This window comes from Falco peregrinus, chromosome 4 (genome assembly GCF_023634155.1).
Source record: "Falco peregrinus isolate bFalPer1 chromosome 4, bFalPer1.pri, whole genome shotgun sequence".
NCBI classification, from domain to species: Eukaryota; Metazoa; Chordata; class Aves; order Falconiformes; family Falconidae; genus Falco; species Falco peregrinus.
In genome coordinates this window covers 76,634,109-76,655,752 of record NC_073724.1, presented here as the reverse complement: position 1 = coordinate 76,655,752, position 21,644 = coordinate 76,634,109, and the positions used below count along the sequence as shown (strand labels likewise).

The following is a 21,644-nucleotide window of genomic DNA, read 5'->3' as shown; positions in this document are numbered from 1 at the left end:
ACATTCATCTATAGCAGTGATGGTGGCAGTGTTTTCAGATCGCATGGGGATTTCTGGATGGGAAGTAATGTTTATTCAAAGTGTAAGTAATTATATACAACAGCAATATAAAATTGGATTACATTTTTTCCAAGTGTAATCAAAGCCAAAAGAAGTACCCTTGAAGGATTTAGGAGCTGCTAAGATTGTAGTGGGAATTAGATTTGTTCTTCAACCTTTTGTTCCACAGATTATCCGAAGGGTAACAGAGCTCACCAGACAATTTTGAGCTTCTGCGAAAATGATTGCCATCTCCTTTCTATGCTGCCTTGCTAAATACTGTAAAGAGAAGCTTAATGATTTAATATACTGAACTTGTCAAGCTGTATCAGAAACACAGAGAAGACCAGCTGTAAAAATCTTCATTAAAGATGGGGAAGAGAAATTACTGCCTGTAACACGGCTTTGGTGCTTATTGCTCAATAGAGAATAAAGGTGTACTTAAAAACCACATCAAGCCAGAAAATTGTAAGGCATGTATTTATCTTTTGCTGTTCAAGGGGCTTACCTGGGGAGGAGAGGCTAAATCCATGCCTGAAAAAGGAAGCAGTATAACATGAATGTCTTGAAGAGACCATTCCTGCTGATGCAAAAGATTTCTGTCTTTCATGCATGATCAACCCAACAAAAATGTTTGACAGTCACGTTCCACAAATTAATGCGTAGTCTGGTGTACACTGGACAAGGCAGAGGCAAAACAGTTGAGATTCTCAAAAGCTCTTTCACTAAGCATGTCAAGTTATCCCAAATCTGATTTGATGTAAAACATAAGGATTTAGTTACAGTTTTAGTCTGGAAGATAGATATCCTAATAGCTGCAAATTTGCGTGTTATATCATTGATTATATAGCACCATTCACATGAAAAATGTACTTATTACAAACATCCTTTGGTAACCATCATTAAATAATTGCAACCATCAAATCCCACAAGACCTCTTGTGTCAAAAATGTAAGTTTTTAAAACTGGAATTGCTTTCAAAAATAGTATATCTTCAGGGAAAATATTAGGAAGCATCTATGCAAAAGCTCCTCTGGCCCTACTGAAAAAGAAGAAGCATGTCTGTCTGATGAGTTCTGACAGATGCTCTAGGTTTATAGAAGTTCCTCTTTTTATTAGTCCAGGAAGCAAACAAAAACTTTCACAGTATTATGTTTGGCCCAACACTGCAGCTGAAAAAAATAATGATAATAAGTACACAATTTCTCATTTAGATTTCCAAACTTTTTGCTATTACAAGTTTTTCGCGTGGCTTTTCTTTTTCCAATCTATCATCCATTAGTAACAAGATCTGAAACTAAGAAATATGGATTCTATGTGGGCTCCAAGGATATGAGGGTATGATACAGCAGCATTTAGGTAAAGAAGATTCTCCAGAGTTTCTTCAGTTTACCAGGTTCCAAGGGTAATCTGCTCTCCCTGTTGAATTATTCTGTGCTGTTGACTGGTTAAATTAATTTATTTATATATTAATATTTATGTAGCTGACTTTGTTGTTACCGGGTGTCAGCTGTTAGCTTCTGCAGAGACCCTTATGTTAAACTCATACGAATTTGGGCAGCGGTCAAACTTTGTGGCACTGTGCGTACTTTCCCCTAAACCCTGGGTTTCCCCCAAAACTTGCTTCAGAGGTACACTGTGCTCTTTGGCATTTCACAGTAGACATGACATCCAGCATCCAATTGATGGATACTGCAATGGACGCACAGCATGCAATTGATTTCTCAGGTGTCCCAGCAGTGCTGTTGGGGCTTTTCACATCCACTGAGAAACTGCTGATGGGAACTCTCATCTAGGGGGAAATGATGGAGTTTAATGCATGTGGGAGCTTGGTCACAGCACTAGGAGACTGAGCAGGACAGCTGGCAAACTTTTTATTGTGGAGCAGGTGTCCATTGATGCTGCAGTGAATGACAAAGGTGTACAGAATGGAGACTGAAAAATCTTGTTTATTTTAGATACAGAGCAGAAGGCCAGGTCAGATCTTGTTTGATCACTGGTGATTCAGTCTTGCTAAGCAAGAAAGTGTTCAGAAATAGGCAATGGAACATTTCACATGACACATCGGCCACTGGGATCCAAAGCACATGAGGTGTCATGAAAAACAGGGAGATGCCACTGACCTGTAGTGCTGTGAAATGAGTTGTGCTCCTATTTGATGTATGTCACTTTTATCAACTTCTGCAACAGACTAGACAAGCCTCCCTGATCCTCTGAGGCAGAGCACTCTGGATCAGGACAGAGTTCACTGCAAAAGGGCTACTGCTTCTGCCTGCACCAGTTCTGGGGAATAAACAAGCCATCATTAATCTGTCACTATTTATAAGCAATATATTCAGATAAAACATATTAAAAGGAGAAGACAATTTTGAACACATCAGTTTAACATCAGAAAAGGCAGAACAGTTTGTCAGAAGACATGCTTAGAGAAGAAGCAGTAAATTTAGGTAAGAATCAAATACAAACCTACAAAGGGGACTTAAAAGTTCTGAGTCTTTTTGTGGACATAGCAGAGAAATGCCTGAAGGGACAGCAAGGAATTATTATAAAAGCAAAGATGAAGATATAAAATCCTATAACTAATATCAACAGTTAATTTATAAGTGGTACTTGAAACATGAGAAAGTCTGAGAGCATAAAAGATGGCAATTGATGCTGTTATGACAGCAAATGGCTGGTCAGCTTAAGGAAGCTACCGGCACTGTCACAAACTGAAGAACCATAACAGTAGAAAGCTCCAGCATTGATCAACGATGTAAGAGGATGATGATGATCACAGAACTGCTACATATCATGACCACAAGCCACAGCTGAAAGTGAGGGGTTGCACCGGTGCTGTTGCCTGGTGAAAGCACAGAACCTCTCTGCCTCAAAGTGCCTTGGTTGCACTGAAAGCAGAACCAGATGTAATGTCTCTTTATAAGATGCCGTATTTTCTTTGCCCACTGTAGTCATTCAGGTCTGCTGGTCAACATGTAGAGGGGACCCCTTTCAGTGAGCATGAGAGCCTACCTCAGCTGCAGCTGAGCAGAAGGACAATCCCTGCTGGATCTTACGCAAGCTGCAGGGGCTCCTGAAGTACTGAATAAACATTTGCATACCTATTTTCATAAATCCTACGAGTTACAACCAGATTTATAAAAGTAGTACAGTCCTAAAGAGAATTCTGAGAATGCCTTTACACTACCATTCAAGAAAAGCACCATGCTAATCACCACCGATTTTTCATCTTCTTCTAAAAAAAATTTCTAGTCTTACAAGCTGTTCCATGAAATACTGACTTTCAGCAGGTTATTTTACTTTCAAAGCAGCTAAGAGTAATCCTGTGGCTTGTTGTGCCTTCTTTGGTCATTGCTTTCAGTTGTGAAAATAGATTGGTGGCTTTCCATAGAAATGTTTCACTCTTAAAAAAAATCAAATAACAGAATTAAATTAATAATAGTAACATCTGAAATAACAGCTAATAGCATTTCTGCAAGAAAGATCTCAACAAAATAGAGCTACACTTTTCACGTGGATTCTGCAGAAAACACTAGCTAATAAGCAAAATTGTCTAATAATGAGTTCTGTGCTTCAGGATTTAAGATATTTATAAAGCACATTTAATACACCAAATACAACCAAATCTTTACAAAAATAAAAACAATAGGAATGGTATAGTTCAGGAATTTTTGAGGGTAAGGAAATTCTATGGTATTGAATGTGTCTTTACATTATTTAAAATATCTCATAAAATATTTTAAAATTAAAATAGTTTGACATGATCTCTAAAACTTCCCACATTTCTTACAGATGGAGGCACAGATATAAATACATGGGCAATGCAATCTCACATGCTTTAACGTGGTCCCTGGCCTGCCTTCCTAGCAGCAACACAGACATAGCTATAAGAGATTTAAGACTGCAGACATGCCCCACATAGCATAAAGACTAAAATTCTATCATAGATACAACATTGTGGTTAGAAAAAATCAAATAAACTTGTTTTCCTCTAGGATGGAGGGGGAAGTGAAGGCTTCTGGAAGGCAGTCTCAGTTGCTATTTTCCAAAACAGCCATGCCTTTAATACAATAACATTTCTAAAGGAGCACAAAGCATCTTTGGTTCTAAAATACAAAAATAATGCCAGAAAATAGACCCTAAAACTACTGTGTACATCATAAATCATGATAATCCTGAATCACAAAGGTAAGTGTTCTGCTTTTCTCCTTTTACTCCCATGCCTTTCTGAAGTATTTTGATAAAAATTGACAGACATGTTGTCTGCTGACTTTACAACAGACAAAAAGAATTGACTTTTCAATTGCTAAAGTGCTAAACCTATCCTGAATTACTCTTAATGCAACCAAATTTGATTTTTTTTTCTGCTTTTGCTTTGCTAGATTTCATTGATAAAGCTTTACACAGTAGAACCCAAAATGTAATCTGAAAGTCAAATGAATATAATTATGAAGTATATCTATAGACCATTCAACTATAGAATTGCATAATAACTTTTTAAAAATGTAGATCAAGAAATCCATTTCCAAAATTATCTCATGGCTTTCTGTTATAAAATCTCTATTTACCCTTGAACTTACCAAACATTTTATCATACCACATGCACGTTACTAAGTCCCAAGATGCTCTTTAGTGAGACTGACTTGCTAAATTGAGTCAATTTTGTTTAGACCAAAGGGAAGTGCTCTGCACCATCTAAGCCAGAGCTTCCATCTTAGGGAAGATGGTGACATTGTGCACCATTCTGTACTAATTATGTGCAAGCCAAGTTGCATCAAATTGCAGTTGCAATCCCAGACTACTGCAATGTGAGTCTTGGAAATCCTTAATGGAAAAAATCACTCATCAAGGAAACAAATAGCTATTATGTAAGTATGAAATAACAGTACTAACAGCGACTACTCATCTCTTCTCAGAAGGGGTGCAAGTCAAATGTAAAAACATTTAACTGCAAAGCAAAGAACTCATATACAGCATGACAAAACATTTCCCAGCAGCTCATCAGCTCTGGTTCTTTAGCTGATGGTAAACATATGGAGGAAACTAAACTTCAAGATAAATTAAGCCTGAAGATTGAAAAGCTATGAGGGATAATGTGTATTTAAATAAAAACATTTCCAAGAGCTTGAAGTATAACTTGGATGACATTTCCTGTCACTGCGGTGGATTTCTAAGTCAAAAGCCTCTCTTGAAAACCCTCCTGCCTAGACTGCCCTGCCTGAAGTGCCCCCATTTTTAGGGTATCCTGGTGAGTGCCCCAGGATACTACCATGGATTCTCTTGGTCACCCAGTGTAGGCTTAGAAACTCTTTCCATAACTGTACCTGGGGATGCTTTCTTGTACTGTGTACATCCAACTAACCCACAGAATTAGCATGGGACAGGGAAACCCATGGGATGCAGAGGACTGTTAACTTTAACCACTACACCTGGGTCTGGCAGGTGATGCGAGGTAAACCAGAGCTCCCCCCACAGACTCAGACAGCTGCCCCAAAACTTTGAGAAAATGCACACTGTCAGGAGCTGTGGTCTCCCCACAAGTAGCTTGGATCCAAGTGTCACCTCTAAAGTGGGAACTTCTATGGATGCCTTTCTCCTATCCACCTTGTAGCATCCTCTACACCGGCACAACAGTGAAGGGGGAGTGCAAGGTGGCCCAGTTCCCCTCCATGGACTTCAATTGTGACACTATGGCCTTTTTTTTATGCAATGAGCTGGGAGACAGGACACATGTCACCATGGTCACAGGCTTTATCCCAGTGAGAGCCAAGGTCCTGAAAAGGTTTCCCACACAAAGCACAGACAAGCTGTGGACAGAAAATAGGATCCCATAACTCTCCTGGAGAAAACATGGAGATTGGCATTGGCACCTAAACTGACAACCACAAAAGAACCTGAACAATATCCTTACCAAGGGTGACTCACCATCAAATGGGACAGTCCTGTCATGTCCAGAGATAAGGACCGAGTGAGACAAACAACATGAACAAAAGCCTTTTTAGTCCACTGAATGCAAAGCATCCTGTAGCTTTGGGCCCTAAACTAAGCAAAACCTTTCCCATGAAGGCTATTTTCCAAGTTATTCTTCAGGTCTAAAGAAAAGGTTGACTTCCTTGCCACATCTCTTCATGGAAAATTCCAAAATACACAGATACTGCTGCAGAGCATTAGATCTGTTCCTGCTTTCCTTTCTATGTCCCTGCGAAAGGATATGGGTGCTTGGTCCTGCACACCCCTCTGGGCATAGCTGCCTGCTTCAGCTGGCATTGGAGGAGGTCTTGGGAGTCACCCATTTTAGCAAAGCAGAATGGGTTTGAGAGGGACTTGGTAGAGACATCACATCAACCATCAAGAGCCTCTCTGAGGGCCAGCACAGGTGGGAAGAAGAGATACATCCGCCTTATTCCTCTTCTAGACAATTGTCGTTCCTTTTAATCACTGCAATCTGGCAGGCTGCAATACTCTCCTAAGATTATCACAGCCACTTTGAACCAGAAACACCACACAAAGGTAATAATGAAATCTGCAAGGGCATCTGACGGGTCCCAGGGATGAGCATTTTACAGCGTGGATGTGGTCGGGTTACTGAAGTGCTGGGTCGCCCCAACCGTGTCCCACTTGGTCTGCAGTCTCAAGAGTCACTGTCTGGAGAAATTACGCTTGTCAGGATGGAGGCAGCCCTGCACGAGACAGGTGAAATCTCCATTTCCCTGTTTTCCCGTTCTCTGTTCATGTTTGTGTCTACCACTGTTTTATCTTTTTTAACTCCAGTACCCATAAAGAAGAACTCCATTTCAGTCAACTGGAATATAATATTTTAAAGAAGGTGCCAGCAAAGAATCAGGACTAGAGGTCCAAAGTCTGCATTACTTGCTACTCTTGGTGTTGACTCATTCTTTAATCCCTCAGCATGAGGCTTTAAATACATCAGGAACCTCAAAAGCCAAACTAAGGAATTATTATTTTAATACAACTTAACCAAAATTCCATTGATTGTTCTAAAGAATGCAAAAGAAGTTCACATAAAAAGCCAGGTTTTACCAAAATACAAACACCTCTAACCAGTTGAATTTCTACAGCGTCTTTGCTTTTAATTAGATTCTGTGCAATTTGTTTGCCTGCATTTCAGGCATCACTGGGCTATAGCTAGTGAATGAAAAATTAAGCTGCCTTCTCTAATACTCAAACCTCTTCCCCAAATGAATGGTTCGGAAGTGATGGAACATGTACTGACTTCAAAATAATATAAAAATTACTTCAGTCATGAGGGTGCATCAATTTCATAGGGCCTGTATTTCTATCCCAAGCCAAGTACAACCTGAAGAGCTCATTATATTCCAAATTCAGACATACATGCAGGCATAAGCCCCAGCTTTCTAATCAGCCTTATGAAGAACTTGTGTTAGCAACCGAGCATGTTAAGCATTCTTCACAAATAATGACAGTTGAGATTAAAACCTGGGCTATCTATTTCTTTGCTTTTTTTTTTTTCCTTGCTTAATCTTATCAGTTCAGTTTCATATTAAAAGTTAGTGGTGAAGGAACTTTACTTATCTAGAGCTGCATTCTCTCTTAAGTTGGGGTTTTGTTTCTTTTTTTCTTTCATGAGACTTCTGCTATTATAGCTATATATTATATTGTGAAGCTGGGATATTTTTCTTCTCATTGAAGTCTCCCTTATTTAATTTACCGAACACTGCTAAATCATCTGAACTGAAAATGATCTGTAAATTAGTTTTGCAGGACAGTATTTGCCTTTAGAAAAACTGAATTGCTGTAGGTTACAATATTTTTCAAGAGAGCATTAAATAATGCATTTAATGCAGTCTTCAACTTAAACCTTTATTTAAATTTTATCAATTGAATACAATGTCATACTGCAAATATAAGGCACACTTTATTTCAGGAAGCACATATAAACTTGTTTGGTTGGTTTTTTTTAAAGACTTGTCTAATACAAGTTTTTGGTTTTCTAGTTATAACAATTCTTATGGTTATAACCAAACGGACAATTCTTTTCTTAAACAAGGAAGTAAATACCTACATATCACAGATACTCATATATTTTCGTACTCTCATTTTAACACACATATGCGCCAAAAGAACTCATATCTCATTTACACTGGATTTATTCCAGACAAAATAGTGCATGTCTTCTTGCTTTGTTTTGTTAACTCTCCAATGTTTGGGGCTTAATCATCTCCCCTTTTCATTTCAAATATTTTCACATTACAGCCCCTAAAGACAGACTGAGAGCTGGGATCTCATAACATAAGCATCAAACGTGTGTGAACTGACTTCTATGTTTCAAAATCACAGAGCTAGAAAGGATTACAGGTAGTCATTAGGCCATGCCTGGCCCTACACTTAAATCAAGTATATCTCAGTTTTCTTGACACACATTGGTCTAAACTACTCTGCGATGCCTCCATTTTAGGGATACAACCTCACCAGTATTCCACCAATTCTTTCCTATCCTTATAAATAAGCACGTTTTCTCAGTTACTAATTGGAATCTTCTATAATTTTGTTATTCCTTTTCCTATTCACTCTGAAAATAAGGGACAAATTACTTCTTTGCAACAACTTCAAATCTTCTTTGCAACACTCTTTCACATATCTGACTACTGTCTTCATAGCCCTCCTCTCTTAATGCTTAAATAAATTCTTCAACCTCTCACTGCAAGTCATATTTTGTATATTTGTGATCACTCTTTTAATCCTTTTAATCCTTTTCTCCAAACTTGTCAGTTGCTTTTATTTAAATGCAGTGCCCCAAACTTGGATACTGTTCTGTAACCATGATAACAAGCAGAGGAAAAGTAGTATTTTATTTCTTACATACTATATTCCCTAAATATACAAAAATTACTTTTGCTTTCTTCCATTTGTGTCTTCTGCTCACCTTGTGATCCAATGCAACCTCCATCTCCTTTTCTGAAGTACTGCTATTTAACTAGACATTCCTTTCCCATATATGCCTATCTGATTACTCCTGCCCAAGAATAATACATTACACTTGTTCCTGTTCAATTTCATCTTACTATTTTCAAGCTACTTAGTCAATTCTTCAAGGTCAATTTGAATTCTCTGTTCTTTTCATGCCACCCAGCTCCATGTCACCTGAAAACTGAATGGGCATATTCTTCAGATCATTAAGGAAAAAACTGAACTCAGGCTGAGAAATGTCTCTGGGGAGCCATATTAGACACATGCTTTCCTCCTTGTTGCAAACTGTTGATCATTATTTCACGGCTTGTGAAACCTACCCAACCCTTCTGTATCCACACTGTGTCAGTGCTTTATAGAACCATAGCATAGCATGGTTTGTGTTGAAAGAAGATTTTCCAGCCAAACTCCCAAACATAGATCATATTTTCCCAATTTCTTATAAAGGACAATACAGAAAGCCCCACTGAAGTCAAGACAATTGGCATTTATGTTCTCAAATCCTGTTGTCCTGCTGTAGGAGAAATCACACAGATTTGATAATTTTGTATTGGCTGCTACTCACATGCTTGTTGTCTTCCAATGCTAATAAATAGTTTGTTTAGTCAGTTGTTCAAACATTTTCTGAGAGCAGAAATTAAGCTAGTGGCTGAATCATACCCCAATCTTCCTTTCTCCTTATTCAAAGACAGACACTGACATTCCCTTCATGGACCTTTCAAGTCATTTCCTGTCTATCACATGCTTTCAAGTACAACAGTACTATCTAATAATTCATCATAAAATTATTTCATGTATTAATTAGGAAACTCCTAATCCCTTGCTGACTTGAAAAACTCTAATGTCTAAATGGTTCCTTTACTATTCAGTTTTGAAGACTTTACTTTTATCACCGCTATGAATTACCATACCCCTCAATTGCAATTGATCATTCTTTTAAGGACTGAGGCAGAAACATTCTTACAAAATTTGTCCTTCTGAGCATCATTCAGCAATAGTTTTTCCTCTCCACTGAACAGACAACCAATTCACCCTATCCTTTCCCTTCCTTCTGTTACAATTGCATTTCTAAATTGATTGATATCTCTTGGCAGATGCATCTTGTTTCGAGCTTTGTTTTTTAAAAATTTTGTTCCTACATGTTCATGTTATATTTATCACTCGTCCTCAGTAGCCTGACCTAGTTTCTGCTTCCAGCTTGATTCTTTCTTGTCTCTAAGGTTCATGCACAGTTCATGCTTTAATCAATCTCTTACTGCATTTTCTGTTTTCTTCACAGTGGGATAGTATATACCTGTGGATGGATACTATGTTATTGTGTGTATTATTTCTATGATGCTAACCTTTTAAGAGCATTTTCCTTTACACGAGATCTTGTTTACCCAGTCTCTAAATTTACTGAAAGCTACCTTCTATCACTCAGCTGCTATTCCTCCTTCTTGTCCTGAATGATCACGAATCTTTCTTCTAAAGGCCATTCTTAAATGGACCTTCCAGCCTCAAATTCTCATCCATTCTTCACAATTGTCAATGAATATAAAAGAATGTCTCCTTTGCTTTCTTTACCTCTGGAATCAGAAACATTTTTCTTGATGCAATTCAAAGGTTTCCTGAGCAATCTGCTAATATTTATTTCCCAGCAGATATTCCTCATTATCCCCAGTTACTTTTGTGCCAAATATAAAAGTCCTTGTGACATACTGTGTAATATTTTCCCCCCTCAGTTCTTTTCTGTTTCTGCTACAAACCTTAGGGGAAAAAAAAAAAAAAAAAAGAAAAAGATGCAATTTCAAGCTGTATCTTGCATTCAAAGACTGAGTTTTGGGAAAATTTATATCTAGCACATGTTTTGCTTGATAGGCGTACAAAGGTCAGCTTCAAAATAGCTTCAGTCATTGACAACACAACCCAAAGCACGTGAGGTCTTGCAAGTAAGGGCATCTCATATGCTATTCATATAGCATATGGCATTAGGACTGAATATGTCAGTAAGCAAGTCTAGATAGCCCATGTGCTTGTCCACAGTCAGTCTAGGGTTTGCCTACAGGATCCAAATGCTGGAAATCAGTGGATCTAGGCTGCTTGGTTGCTCATGTATGTCCTGTTTAAACTCTTGATAATCTTACTGAGTCCCATGGAAGGGGGAGACCTGCTACAGTAAAAGCAAGCCTTTTTGAACACAAATGGTCCTTCCCCAGGAAACAAAGGGCACTTCTTAATACAAAAATCCCAAAATGTAAATCTAGGTAATTTTGCCAGCTTGAGTGCTATGAGCAGAAAGAACAATTAAAAAAAAAAAAAAGTAATTCTAAGACACTAAATATAAACTATTTTATTTAAACAAGGGGTTTTTTTAATAGTTCATAAACAACCTAAGAATAAAATAGTAATCTTATAAGAATATATTTGTCTTGTACCAGCATGCAGGCCAAATGTCCATAGCAGAAGCAGATGTGGAACTTGTCATTAAAGTCAAATAAATACTCATCCAACATAATACAAATGATAAAATGTAAAGCTTGCAAGCTGAAGGTAGATTCTGAGCAGACTTCTTTCGTGCAGTGACACAAACAGGATACATGATGTAACGTTGTGTTTCCATGAGGCATAAGGGTTTTAATAGCATGAATTTGCAATTACCCCATTGCAAGCTTACCAAGGAGCCACAGATAAAGTGCCAACGGACAAAGTATTTCAAGGGAAGTCAATAATACCTCTCAAGCAGAACACAATGATGAAGAGGGTTTTTTTTCTTACTATATATGTAGCACAAGTGGGTCAGAGCCTTGTAACAGGAGAAGGCTTATTCTCTATCAGATGATACATAGGGCTTGGAATCATATCTCAACATTTCAGCTTTCATTCTAAAAACAAATGTTTAGGCATGCTGAATATAAAAAAAAAAAGGTTTAAAAATGTATCTTTATTTCTGTCTGCATCTGTAATGACCTGGAATTAATAGATATGAAAAGCACAAATTGGCCCATATATCATGAGGTCTTTATTTTCAAGAATAGTAAATCGGTCTTTTTGACCTTCAACTTATAAGTTTTACATACATTAAGAAGATTTCTAATTTCTAGCTACCTTTAGGGGCAGAAAACTTAAAAGAATATAACCACCTGCACCATAAAGCTTGGAGGCCTCACCAGCATACTCTTTAGGATAAACACTCCTTGCAGGAAACAGAACAATGGCAAGGCTGCAAGAGATCAGCTTGTGTTTTCTAGAAACTACTTAAACCAGCTCGACGGTAAATAACCGGTACATGCACTTGTTTCAGTAATGTAAACATTAGCTTAGTGCTAAAATAATAGAGCGCTCCCGCCTAAAATGGCTCCTTCTGTGCCATAAAACTCTCCTTGCAGGTGCCAGTGGGAATTTATAAGAACTTTGCAGTTAAGTTAGCTTAGCCTTAACTAAGTTAGCTAAACATGTCTTCCATCAGTAAGAACCTTCTTCCTTTAATTGCACTAATACCTTGTGCGGTGCATCATTCTTCAGTTTCAAAGACTATATATGAATTTTAAACTGCTGGGTCACAAACCCTTGGTGTCCCTGTCATTGATTTCTGATATTCTAAGGGCCACATTGCAGGGTTAGGGTTTATCAGAATGATTACTGAGGGGCTGAAAGATTTATAAAGACTATCTTCATTGCATGTGCGAGAAGAGTGCACTGTGAGAATGCAGTGGAACTTACAAAGCCATTTATATGTTATTGGAATGAGGGTGGCTTTTCCTTACAGAGCAGCCCCTGGTTCTATTGTCAGGGGAAGTAACGGCTGTGAAATCAGATAGGTAATAAGTCCTTCATTACTGTTTATGAGGCCTCTCCTTTTCCCTTTGTCACACAGAATAAGTACTGGTTAGACCTTTTAGTCTCTTTCATGAAGCTGAGTTTAATCATGAGCGCAGAACACTCCTTTATTTTGAGCCATTATTAAATGGCTGTGAAAGTGCTGAAAAGTGGTGTTATCACACAATATATGATTTGAAACACCTGTAGCATGTCCAGCTCCTTGCTGTTGTTGTAAAGCTCCCAGAATTGTACCCTAACTCCTGAGACTAGATTCCTTCAGCTACCGTACTTCTCTTGCACTGATGAGAAAAGTTCTCATCCCTACTGACACTCCTAAGCACCTGAGTAACCTTTCCTTTTCTTGAGTTATGGCTTAAACATAATACAATACATTTATTTAATGCCCACTAAAAAACTTAATGCTCCCCAAACACATTTCCAGTATCATAGATAATGCAAGTATTCTGTACACAGGTAGCACACACAGTACAGAACGAAGAAATATTTTAACACTGTCCAGGGATGGTTAACCTCAGGTAATGTATCATTGCAAAATCTTGCTGTCTGGCTATTATTAAAAATGATAGCATCAAGCATTTTCTTCCATTCTTTCTGACTATTGTATGCTGTTCTCAGAGTTTTATCTCTGATGCACATGAGAAAGATTTGATCTTATACCCTCCAGCATTACCCAACTGCTTGGTGCCTGATCTGGTCTTATAGCCTGAAAAGAATGAAATTTTGAAACAATTATAAGATATGTTGGAAATGCCAAGGAGATTTTAGTACAGATGGTCAAAAGTATGTGATAAATATAATTTGTCATACCACATACAGATACAAAAATAAAGGAGCTAACTCATATGAAAAGAATTCTGCCTTTGTTTTATTTGATATTTGTGGATTAGGTTGTGTCTAATGGTTAAGTATACCTGTTGGATTAGTCTCCCTGTCCTGGTTTCAACTGGGATATGTTTTCTTCTTAATAGCTGGTACAGTGCTGTGTTTTGCATTTAGTACAAGAATAATGTTGATAACACACTGATGCTTTAGTTGTTGCTAAGTAGCGCTTACTCTCAGTCAAGGACTTTCCAGTTCCCCATGGCTCTGCCAGTGAGCAGGTGCACAAAAAGCTGGGAGGGAGCAGAGCCAGGACAGCTGGCCAAAACTAGCCAAAGGGATATTCCATACCATAGAACAGCATGCTCAGTGTATAAACTGGGGGAGCTGGCTGAGGGTTGTTGATCACTGCTCAGGGACTGGCTGGGCATCAGTCAGCAGGTGGTGAGCAACTGTGTTGTGCATCGCTTATTTTTTTTTCTTGGGTTTTATTCCTCTTCATCACAATTATTTTTGTTGTTATTACTATTATTATTTTCTACTTTATTTCAATTATTAAACTTTTTATCTGAAATCATGACTTTTACCTTTTTCCAATTTGCTTGTCCCACCGGGGGGGGTTGTGGGGAGTGAGCAACTGTCTGTGTGGTACTTAGTCACTGGTTAGGGTTAAACTATGACACTTTCTCAAGTAAGTAAATCAGCAATAGAGAGAAGAAGGTGCTTCTGAAGTTGTCCAAAAAGAGCTTCAATTCACCAAAACTAAGCACTTAGTTATCGACATTGATGATTTAAAAAAATTATTTTAGTTGGAGCGGATCTCCCTCTGGAGAGGGAAAGGGGGATCCTCTACCGTCTGGGAGGGGGTGCCTTCAAAAGCACTCATCCTTTCTTGTAGAGCTAGGAAGGGAACTTATTTCCTAGTTTTTAAATATTTATTTATGTATCCATCTATTTATTTATTTATTTATCTATGCATACAGAGAGACACTGGGGGAATCACCAGGCACCTAGGATGAAGACACATGTGCTGGAGCTAGATAAGTGGGTTTCCACCCTCTATCCTTCCTTTGGGAAAGCAGAACTGGGGAGAAATTTTTAAGAGAAAACAAAAACAACAAGCTAGAACCGTTGTGGAAGTAAATAACGTTCCATTGCTTTATTTCTAAACTATGTTATCACTAGTGATATCTGTAGGAAAGCAAAAATGAAGGTAAAAGAAATTTTTTTCCAGTGTTGAAGACTGATAGATTAGTTCCCTATTAAAGATAATGGTATTGATATACTCTTTATATGAGGGTTTGCAAAACTCATTTCTTCTCCCATCTCCATGTAAAAGAACGTCCTAAACTTTTCCTATTAAGTTCCCAAAGCTTTGTAGTTACTGTTATAATACCAAAAAAATGAAGAAGACTAATATGTTAGTCAGACTAGCGTACACAAGCAAAGGAAGAGCTGACAAACAACCACTGTGCCTTGAGGCAGTTTCTGTAGTGGAAAAAAAACGCTTGGTCTGAACTCAACTATATAGACATAATGCCAAAAAATGAAGTAACTCCTGGCTTTAAAGCCCCTGAAGTCACTAGAAAACTTCCTCAGACTTCAGATGGCATAAATTTATTTTCCAGTGATTCTTAGTGAGTAAACCACTGAACTGACATTAAGGAAATGTGGTTGGTTTCCTGTTCCTGACACAGATTACCTACAGGTCCCTGGATCAGTCACAATGCAGTACTATAAAAGATGGAATTATTTTTTGAGTACATACATACCAATACTGGAACATTAGGCTGGAGGATAGCAATGATACCACTTCTAAGGCTGACAGTGGAGAGGTCATAAGTGAAAGCATACCTGTAATACATGAAGGATGTGTATAAATTAGTGACATCTAAGAGAAGAAATAAATGTCTCCCAGACGACAAAAAGAAGTTGTTGACCCTCTTGCACCATCTATGAAACAATTCAAATACCTGACCTCTGCCTGAAAGTACCTATGAAAAGAAAATAATGCAGAATGCAACAGGAGTTTCTGACCAAATTTTGACCTGAAAGAATGGTATGTATTTTTATCCATGTTATACATAAACTAAGTTGTTTGCTTAATAAGTTAAAACTTATTAAATAAGTTAAAATTATTTAAATATTCTATAAGAGTCTAAAACATTTATCTGACATATGGTAGATTGGACCAGCTAATTCTCAGTATTTATCCCGTAATATATGGAGTGTGTGTGTTTTAAATCTCTCCATGTCCTCATTAGAAACTATATATTCTGGAGCCAAGGGAACACTACATTAATGACACAAAATCCTCTGCACGATGAAGATTAAGTGCTATGGGTGTAACTAATCTTTCAGGCATCTCTAGGGGGAAATTATTGCTGCTCCTTACAGGGTGCAGCTATGTGGCAGCCAACAGAGCACTAGAGAGCAAGCCCAAGCACCCTTGACCACCCACACAGCTTACCCCTCACCTCATTCCCTGGGTCTGCTTGGGACCTTTCCAACTCACATTCAGACACACCAGGCACAGCAGGAGCTGTTTCCACACTGTATAGATGCAACTCAGTCTGTACCTGGCCCTTTTTTATTCAGCTATATAGACATTGCCTCTTCATCAGTTGAATCAGTCTCTAGGTGAAATGAATCCTACGTTATAAGTAAAACCACCAATTTGGGCATGAATTCATTGAAACACATGGGTATAAACGGAAACATATGAAATTTTGTCTGAGCATAACACTTTTTTTACTGTGAGGGTGGTTGAAAACTGCAATAAGCTGCCCAGAAAGGTTGGAGAGCCTCCATCCTTGGAGATATTCAAAAGCCATCTGGACATGGTCCTGGACAACCAGTTTTAGGTGACCTTGCTTTGAGCATGGGGTTGGAGCAGATGGTCTCCAAAGGTGTCTGCCAACTTCAACTATTCTGTCATTCTGCAAATCACTTAACCAGTGACTCCAATCCTAGACCAGTTGTTGTGATGCAAGCAGCATTAAAAAAATTACATGGCTATATGGAGGGCTAGTTCTGCAGTGAGTGTGCTCATTTGTGTGCGAAGGCAGAGACTATATGAGGAGAGAGCTGCTACCACTCTGGGTAGGAGGTGATTATTACATCAGTTTGGTTCTCCTTATTTGCAGCCTTTCAAGTTCCTTATAAGCAGGGTTAAATATTACCTTTGTTTTTCAGATAGGCCAGTCAAAGCCCCTGGGGTGCTCATGATGCTAATTTTGCTTGGGAGACTCACCTCAGGATTCCCTTGTGACCCCTGAAGAGACAGTAGAGACTGAAAGCAAGAGCCTAAGGGAAGGTGCTCCATGTCACCCATGACAGTGACTATTTTACTGTACTGACAACAGAGGAAACAAGGAAAAGTAACTTCCCTAGCTTAAAATAAATTTCTGAAGGCGGAAGAGGAAATGAGGGGAAACGCCAAAAGCTACACAACCATAGTCAACACAAAAGTCATCGGCAGTACTGAGAATAAGTCCTTGTTCATGGACCTTGTAGCTCTAGAAATTGAGATGGCTGGATTTGCCAACAGCAAAAGCCATAATCATCTCTGAGAGTAACTAAATTGAGGGTGGAAATTTCCCTTCCAGGCTTCTAGACCATCTGAGAAAAACAGCTTCTTGCATAAAAAGACAGGCACTCATTGAGAAGCTCTGTCACACCCTGGTTTGCTGTGCTAGCCTAGACTTGGAGGTTGTGCAAAGGGGGCCCTTCTGGTGTCAGAAGAACTTGTTAGAGCCTGTAAATTTCTCATAATCCTATTTGTTGTTCTCAGCACTTCCTACTTCTCACGTCCTTCCTTTTCTGCAGGAACAAATTTAACTTGTCTTTTGAAATCTCATTACCAAAAGATTGCTCCTTCCTGTGTCAGCCAGACTTTGCTGGTTGATAAAGAGAGGAAAAAAATATTAATGAAAAGTAGGATTATTAAGCTGGAAGTTGTTTATACACAGACTGGTATTCCCAAGTTAGAGCATGCGCTGCAAGTTCCTCAGCTTCTGTTCTGCCATCAGGCTCTGTATGTGCTGAGTGCCCAGATTTTTTGTCTAGTAAGAGATCAGATATGGTCTTGTAGGTGACAGAATGCATTGTGAGCAAAAGGAAGCGGTGAGGAGGCACACATAAAACTGTAGCAGTGCTAATGTAGTAGAGCAAGCAAAAGAAGCTTAACAGCACATGCATCATAGTGTGCAGACAGCTCAGCTTCACTCCAGCAGAAAGCTATTCTGGTTAATTCATTCAATCATTTTGCTGTTACTTTGTCATGCCAGCTCCTAATAACAGAAAGGCTCAAGGTACTTTTTTACATCTGTGACAGAAGATACTGAAAATAAGTGCAACAGCAAGGGACCCTTCAGGAAGGGATCCTGCTAGCTGACATTCCAGAAATTCCCTCTTGTTAAGTCTAAGCAAAGATACCAGCTATAGTGAAAGTAGTTATCTGACATGTATTACGTGAGACATATGTGTGACATGGAAGGAAAACAGAGGGTTCCTCAAGCTCAAGTGTTTTCTGAGGAAGGGACTGTCATGCATAACTGATGATATTTTTCTGCAGCTAGCTTGTCTGCCTTGGTTTGCTGTTCTTCCTGTACACTGGGAATGAAATGCAAGGAGGCTGATAATGGGAACATGAAATCAAACAATATAAAACAATTTGGATCCTCAAAAGAATTATGTAGGAAATGAAATGCTTGGTTCTTTCCGGCATGACACAGCTTATTATTTATAAGGCTAAAAGCTGGTTCCAGGGAGAACTGGAGATGAATATGCTTTCAACAATCTAAGGATTATGCTCAGACTGGCTGAAACCCATAAGAAGTCAGAGATCATGATGTGAGAAAGGCAGTCTGCTTTTCTAAGTAGAAGTGGGAGTTAGCTGTGCTGGGGAGAACTCACAGAGAGGAGAAACATGCACACAGAATTTCTCAGATTTTGGGGGTTTGGGGGGGGCTAGATATATAAAGAAACTGTATTCTACTGATGGACAGAGAAATTAGGCCTATTCATGTACCAAAAGTTGCGATGTCAAAAACTGAAACAAAGAGCATCCTTTGCATTATGTAGATTCGAATTTATGATTATAAACACATTCAATTCAGTCAAATAGTTGTTTCCCAGAGAAATGAGAATATTATGCCTACAGTATCCATAGATTGTAGTCATCTTTGTTGACTGGAAATCAATAGGACCTTACATGCATACTTAACCTCCTGTGGCTTTACAATTTCAACAGGAAATTTGACAACCAACAATTTATGGTTTGGTATTATGCTGATGTGTGCTGTGAAAGATGGAAATATCTGATCTGTGAGATTCTTCAGGGCTTGCCTTTTATAAAACCCTTGCATCAAGAAAGATAACATTCAAAATGTGATAGTGGATAATTAGATATGTGCCAGTGCAAATAAATTACATGCATGAAGAAGTACTGAGACAGAACATCTATTGGGTGGTAGCAAAAGCAAGTAACATCTTAGCTCATCCTGTATCCATTAAAACTGTAGTGAGAAATATTCTTCAGAAGAGGTCGTGTGCATTACTCCAGCCCTAAGAGAAAGATTAATCTTTCAATAAATCATCCTGAAGTTAATTATTTCCAACTGACTTAAAAGATCCATGCTGAAGCAGCAGTTTTAAATTGCATTTTAAGTGATTCATTGCTTTATACAGTCATTAAATGTACATATGATCAGGTTTTTAGGTCATCAAAATGTTAATCTGTAAAGGTTTATGAGTTTAATAGAAGGTCTATAGGGGGTGGACACTTGTCAGTTTGCCCAGACTATTAAAATGCCCAAAACTGGGCTTCACCAAATATTTAACAGTCATCAGTTCAGGATCTGTTATGTTAATTGCATTCTGCAGCAATTTTGTATTTATTTGTTACTGCAGAACAAATATGGAGCAGGGCCAGCTACAGATTTCAAAAGTCTTTTTTCCAGAAAATTGCTTTTCAGAGTGAATATAAAAATTTTATCCTTTAAATGAATAGCTGTGAATGATTACTCTGGGCTTGTCTACTTTTCAGAACTTTTTATAATGTCAGGCAATCTCTCTTAACAGGGAAATCTCTTCATATTTTTCAGATTCCCAAGAAACAGAATATGCAATCAACAGACTAAGTGACCTTTTTACTTAACTACTGGACAGTAAGGGTCAAAGCTGGGGCAGGGGAGGGTTAAAAACTACCTTTTGGACAAGTCTAAATCTTGCACCATTTAAAAAAGGAACAAAAATACCAACTTGCAGTGCATGAACCTGGGGTTTAAAGTGCAAATGTTCCTGAAGAACAGTCTAGTCTTACATGCTTCCCTAGTACCTCCTAATGGATATTCTGGACAACACAGTAAATAGACCTTTGGTCTGATCCAGTTCAGCTTCCCACTTCCAGACCCTAAACTGCAGGAAGGTGTATGAAGGAATCAATGTAGCTACATTTATGAGCTCTACAAGCTACAAAGAGAACAGAAGAAACCATACTGAAGACAAAAATAGCAGAAGACTGATCAGAGGCAGGGAATGACCTGGAGTCACCAACCAAGGCAAGGGCTCTTTACTCTAGGAAAGTGATGACTGAAGGGACAATATGACAAAGGGCTAAAAAAAGTCATGGCAGGGAGAAGGTGAATGAGGAATCGTTATTCTATTCCTATACAAGAGCTAGTCATCATGAAATAAAATTATGTGCAGGTTGAAAGCAAAAAGGGGAATGAAGCTTCTTAGCATGATATAGCTAAACCTTGGAATTCACTGCTGCTAGATGTTGGAGATATCAAAAGTTCTCAGGTGTTCGAAAAGTAACTACATAAAGTCATGGACTAGAAATCCACCAAGCGTCATTAGATACAAAGACATCATTTCTGGTTTAGAATCTAGGAATGGGAGCAGGAAATACATTACGTTTGCTTTACATTTATGTGCCTTTGCATTCTTCCTTTACTTCTCCATTTCTTCCCTAAACTTCCCTATTGATCACTTCCAGAAAGACACTACTGAGCTAGATGAACCTTTTACCTGACCTAGCATACTTGTTCTTAGCCAGAAACCCCTCGCTCTACTCATGTTTCTTCCCATTTGCTTTCCCCCTGAATTGTGTATACAATTGAACAGTTAAGTACTTAAGATTTCAGAAGGTCAAAAGGGCAGTATGCCCTTCCCTGTCACAACACATTTGGAAGTTTCTCCTCAGCTGTTAGGTTTCAGCTGAAAAAAAAAAAAAAAAAAAAAAAAAAAAAAACCAACTAGAAAATTGTAAAAGATGCGGTCAGATGAAAAATTGAAAGGTGTCAGTGGCTGCTTTAATCTTTCAATAAAATATATCCAAGCAAAAATCCTGGATATCTTTAACCAAGGGCTAGGTATGGTCATGTAAACTCTATGGTCCCTCTTAGTCCCATGGCTCCTAATTAGGTCATTGCCAGCCTTGCCTACTTCTAGCCCAGTGGAAGCTCAGCCTCAGTTGGGATCATCCTTCACTTTGCCAAGCCCTGCAATATGTGTGGGTAAAACTTGCTCTGGGGTACAGAGCTCTGACATGTATTATTCAGCAGCAGTAAGGCCCAAGGGACCCTGCTGGAGATGCTAGCCTTACTAATACTGTCAAGAGTGAAAGGGAAAGCAATTATGCTAACCCTAATCTCCCACAAAAATCACTGGGTAGTGACAATGAAAGGAAACAGAACTGTGAGAATGAAAATATCCCAGAAAGTCAAGCTCTTTGTCTACCTATACAACAAGAGTGCTCTGCTGTGATAAAGTCAGAGTAAGTTCTGATTTTATATAAAACCACTAAATGGTTATATACTGTAAAGGTTTACTAAGAAATAATTGTGTTAGTGTTCTTCCTGGTTATGCACTCATATCTTATAATGAAAAAATAGATGATAATGTCTTTGCTGTACTACATTGTTCTAAAACTGAGAGTTAGGTTGTGTTTCATTTTAAGCATTTTCAAAAAATACAGATAATTACAGCTTTTGCTAACAACACTGAGG

General features: G+C 38.4%; 1 long non-coding RNA gene across 1 annotated transcript; it reads right to left on the bottom strand.

Annotated features, from left to right (window-relative positions):
* Nucleotides 1–529: 529 nt before the first annotated feature.
* Nucleotides 530–16,951, bottom strand: LOC129784285 (uncharacterized). Its single transcript, XR_008746779.1, has 3 exons — nucleotides 16,883–16,951; nucleotides 15,402–15,483; nucleotides 530–573 (listed from the first exon to the last, which is right to left on the bottom strand). It is a non-coding gene; the product is annotated as an uncharacterized LOC129784285 (long non-coding RNA).
* Nucleotides 16,952–21,644: the final 4,693 nt, after the last annotated feature.